The following is a 4247-nucleotide window of genomic DNA, read 5'->3' on the forward strand; positions in this document are numbered from 1 at the left end:
CTGCAATGTCCTACAAGGAAAACAATGGTTAGAAGGTCAAATAAGCACCACCAGATAGAACAGAAATAAGCTTGTATATTGCTTCTAGATGATGAACCCTGTCAAGGCAGGAAAAGGGTACTCTTAGTAGCACCTTTCTTAGTGTGGTAACAATCCTCCATCTTGGGATGTATTTGGCTTCAATAATGAAGATTGCGTAAGGGGGAAGAAACTATTTCACCCAACCATTTTATCAGCGACAATGATAACGAATGATAAGTTATCAATTTCAGGCGAGGAATGAAGGTCAGACCCAGAAGTAAGCTATAGCAGAATGACACATCACGCATCTCAAGAATGACGTATACGAAATTTGCACAATAGTTTTATGGCCTATAAGTTGCTAATTGACAAACGGACAAGCATACATTGTAACATATCTGACCCATTATTATTTTATATTTCACGGTGCCTCCAACATCAGTTTGAATAATTTAGAACAAGTCTTTTGAAAAATAATGTATCTTTTAGAATAATAAATATCGCCGTAGCGCTGTTGCAATATTTTGGGCTTATAATGGGGTAGTTATTTAATTGCCGCCCACATCGGCAATATTTGGCACAAGGCCTGGAAAGCGGGAACCCCGCAGACTCCCCTAAAAGAGGGGCACTCCTGCAATTTTAAAAATTGCCTGAGTAACCCCGTCGGCATTCCCCGGTCAGGGCGCTTCAGGCAGCAAGCAATAAACTTGCCCCACCGGAAAGCCCGGTGGCAAGGCCTGGGAGGGTGGACCTCCTAGGTATTACCCAGGCGGTGTACCTCAGTCCAACAGGTGCTGGGCCGGTTCCCGGCCCCTTACCTATTGGGCTGAGTGTCAAGTGACGAATCCTTGACACGTACTACCCTATCTCCCTGCAGCCGAAGCTGCTAGGAGACACATCCCATCATAGTGAAGTTCTATAATGGGGTATGATCCCACACAGTCGGATGATTCTATTTATAAACGATGCTGCTAAGAACTGACGAATCAAATTAATTCACGTTCTGCTACAAACTAATCAGGAACCAGAATTGCTTCATAAATATTAAACCTTTTCTGCAGCAATTTCACATGTTCTTTCCCGGGTTTCGACACGGTAAGAATATTTTGTTCTGTGGAACTGTCTACTACAAAAAAGTCACCTACCAGGACTTGTGTGTAACAGCGAACCATCTGAAGCTCAAAGTGGCTTACACTTGTACATTTTACATTCTTCAGATTATGTTCACTTGGTTTTCGATTGATGTGTCTGTTTGGAGGTTAATTTTGTTCTTTACCGTATTTTTCAAGTTAAGTAAAAGAATCTGTTGCACGTGCCCGTGTACGTAACACGCCTTCTTCCAACCCACCTTCGCGCCCCCCCCCCCCGAGCTTTTTTTTTATGCACCTGGTTTAGTCGCATTCGCATAGGAATGGCGAGATTCTGCTCTACTTTACCGTGACAGTCAAACGCAAGCAAAATGCGTCGCAATTTTGAACTGTTTTTTGTCAAGGTACTGAAAACTGCGGAGCAGGCACACACGCTCGTCAGGTAAATCACAATTTTCCCACAGAAATATTCTGTCTTGTAAATAATTGTCAGTTAAATATTCTGCCAATCGATAAAAAGAATTCAACTTTTATATATATATATATATATATATATATATATATATATATATATATATATATATATATATATATATATATATATATAGAGAGAGAGAGAGAGATAGTTATATATACTAGTAGGCCGCACGGCATTGCGCGATCGTAAAGTATGCTTATGTATATGATATTTTTATTTAGTCAGATTTCGTATTTATTTTTATATAGCAAATTCTTTAATGATTATTATATTGTACCCAATATATAGCAGTGGCCGCCCGGTGTACCCCGGTCGTAAAATACGCTTAAATTTAATTTAATTCATGCAGGTTTCATATAGAGACAACAATCTATTAATTATTATATTATACATAATATATAGTAGTGATTTCCAAATGAAAGAAAAATATATATGATTTGGGTGGTATCAGTTAGAATCGAACCCAAAAGTGTAACTATTCCTTACCGTTTGACCCTTATCGATACGTATATAAAAACTTTGTTAAAAATATAAATGTATATTTGCGCACGTGTAGATGTAACGCGTTTAGTTGTCTTACATTTGCGAAGTTTCATTTAAAAAAATTTTTTACCCTTAATCAAATATAAAAACGGCTAAAAACCAAATCAAATGTTTTCTACGGGTCATAATTTACCATATATTAAGTTATAAGTTTGTAGAATAAAAATTGACAGGGTAGTTTGGTAGAGACTGTTCTTCACGAAGACAGACAGACACAGTCACAGTTATATATATATATACATATATATATATATATATATATATATATATATATATATATATATATATATGTATATATATATAAACGAATATTTGGAATTAATTTTTGTAATTTAAAAAAAAATACGACAAATTCCAATATTTTCCAGATTCCGATACAATTACTGTTTTCGTTGTAAATTTCCGATTTCAACACAGTTACTGATTCGTGTTCAAATTCATTTTAAATTTCTAAGTATTTATCGGTAGTGATATTTTGCTTTTTAATTTCTGAATTATCTTAAAAACCCATGGTATATGTGCATATATTTTACAAAACAGTAACATACATTTTGTAAGGTGATCTTTAAATTTTATTTTTTCTTGTGGTTTAAAATCAATGAATATTTATATTTTAACCAGCTTTCGAAACATATGCGTTAAATAAAAACTAAACAATCAGTATAGAATAGTTTTATGTATAAAAAAATATTCACATATTTTTCCGATTCCAATGCCAAATCCGATATTTCATAAATTTCCGATATTTCCGATTCCCGATACTGATTCCAATTAATCGTCTGAACACTAATCTATATATATATTTAAAATCGTACTTTATTAGTTGAGAAGACAACAAAATTCGATTTTGATCAATACACTGTAAAATGTTTATTGGCTTTTTCTTTTTTACTTTAGCTACATTTGATTAATCACCAATCGCCATTAGGCGATCTCATTTTTCAAATATGTGTACAAGGTAAAATGTCCGTACGATTATAAAAATGTCTTACCGCATTATAATATAGCTATTCAATTATGTTGCTTAAACGTTTCAGTTTTTATGAAATGAACCCCAAAACGTCTCACTACATATTTCTTGAACCTGATCTCACGTTCTCATCAATGTCGCAAACAGAAGAACGATATTTTTAAATGACTAAACAGCGAAAACTATTTATAAAAACTTCAAATTCTAGGAATAACGTAATTAATCTGAACACATTCTTTATAAAGTGTTTTAAAAAATTGTTTTTAAACTTTTACTTCTATTTTAAATCCAATAAGAATAAACATTTTTTTTAAATTTTAAGATGGTTTCAATTGTTGACATTTTCAGAAACAGATGTGGTCGACGTTGGGTCAGGACGTTACAGTTTGAGATGACATTATCTCTGACAGGGTCGTCTAACATAAGAAAATAGACATTTACTATTTTTCGCTGATATATTAATGGTATTTTTTTCCTTTTTTTATTATAAATAATCCAGGGTCTGTACATTCTAATTATTACATACTATTATTATTATTATTAATGTCATTATTATATATTGTAATTGTTAGTTTATATTAGTTTTACTTACTGATATGATTCATCACTGGAATGATTGCTTGCTATTTGTATTATTAGTGTTATTATTATGTTTTATTGTGACTAATCTTTGGGTTACCCTTTTATTATTACTTAATGTTATTATTACTTATTGCTATTATTACTTAATGTTATTATTATTTGATGGCATTATAAATATACGGCATAATCATGTTTACACAACGGTTCCCGTCAGATCACCGAAGTTAAGCAACGGTGAACCTGGTAATTACTAAAATGGGTGACCAATTTGGGAATACCAGGCGCTGTATGTAGGAGGATGTTTACTACTTTCTGCAAAAGTTGCAAAAACCTAACGTCGTCATCTCCCCTAATGGGGAAATACATGCGACTGTGGACCGCTTGTGAATTTCATACTCCCATGAAACTTCCTCCTACGGAAGAAGCCGGTTCAACCTGAGTAGGATTAATGCTTAGACACACGCACAATGTCATCATAACTTATTGCTATTATTACTTAATGTCATTATAACTTATTTTTATTATTACTAAATGTTATTTTAAATTACTATTATTACTTACATTA

General features: G+C 33.1%; 1 pseudogene; it reads left to right on the forward strand.

Moving 5' to 3' along the window:
* The first annotated feature begins 3856 nt into the window (after positions 1-3856).
* On the forward strand, positions 3857-3975 carry LOC145259436 (5S ribosomal RNA; annotated as a pseudogene).
* Positions 3976-4247: the final 272 nt, after the last annotated feature.

The sequence above is a fragment of the Euprymna scolopes genome, chromosome 34, assembly GCF_053919585.1.
Source record: "Euprymna scolopes isolate OS-2025 chromosome 34, ASM5391958v1, whole genome shotgun sequence".
Classification (NCBI taxonomy): Eukaryota; Metazoa; Mollusca; class Cephalopoda; order Sepiida; family Sepiolidae; genus Euprymna; species Euprymna scolopes.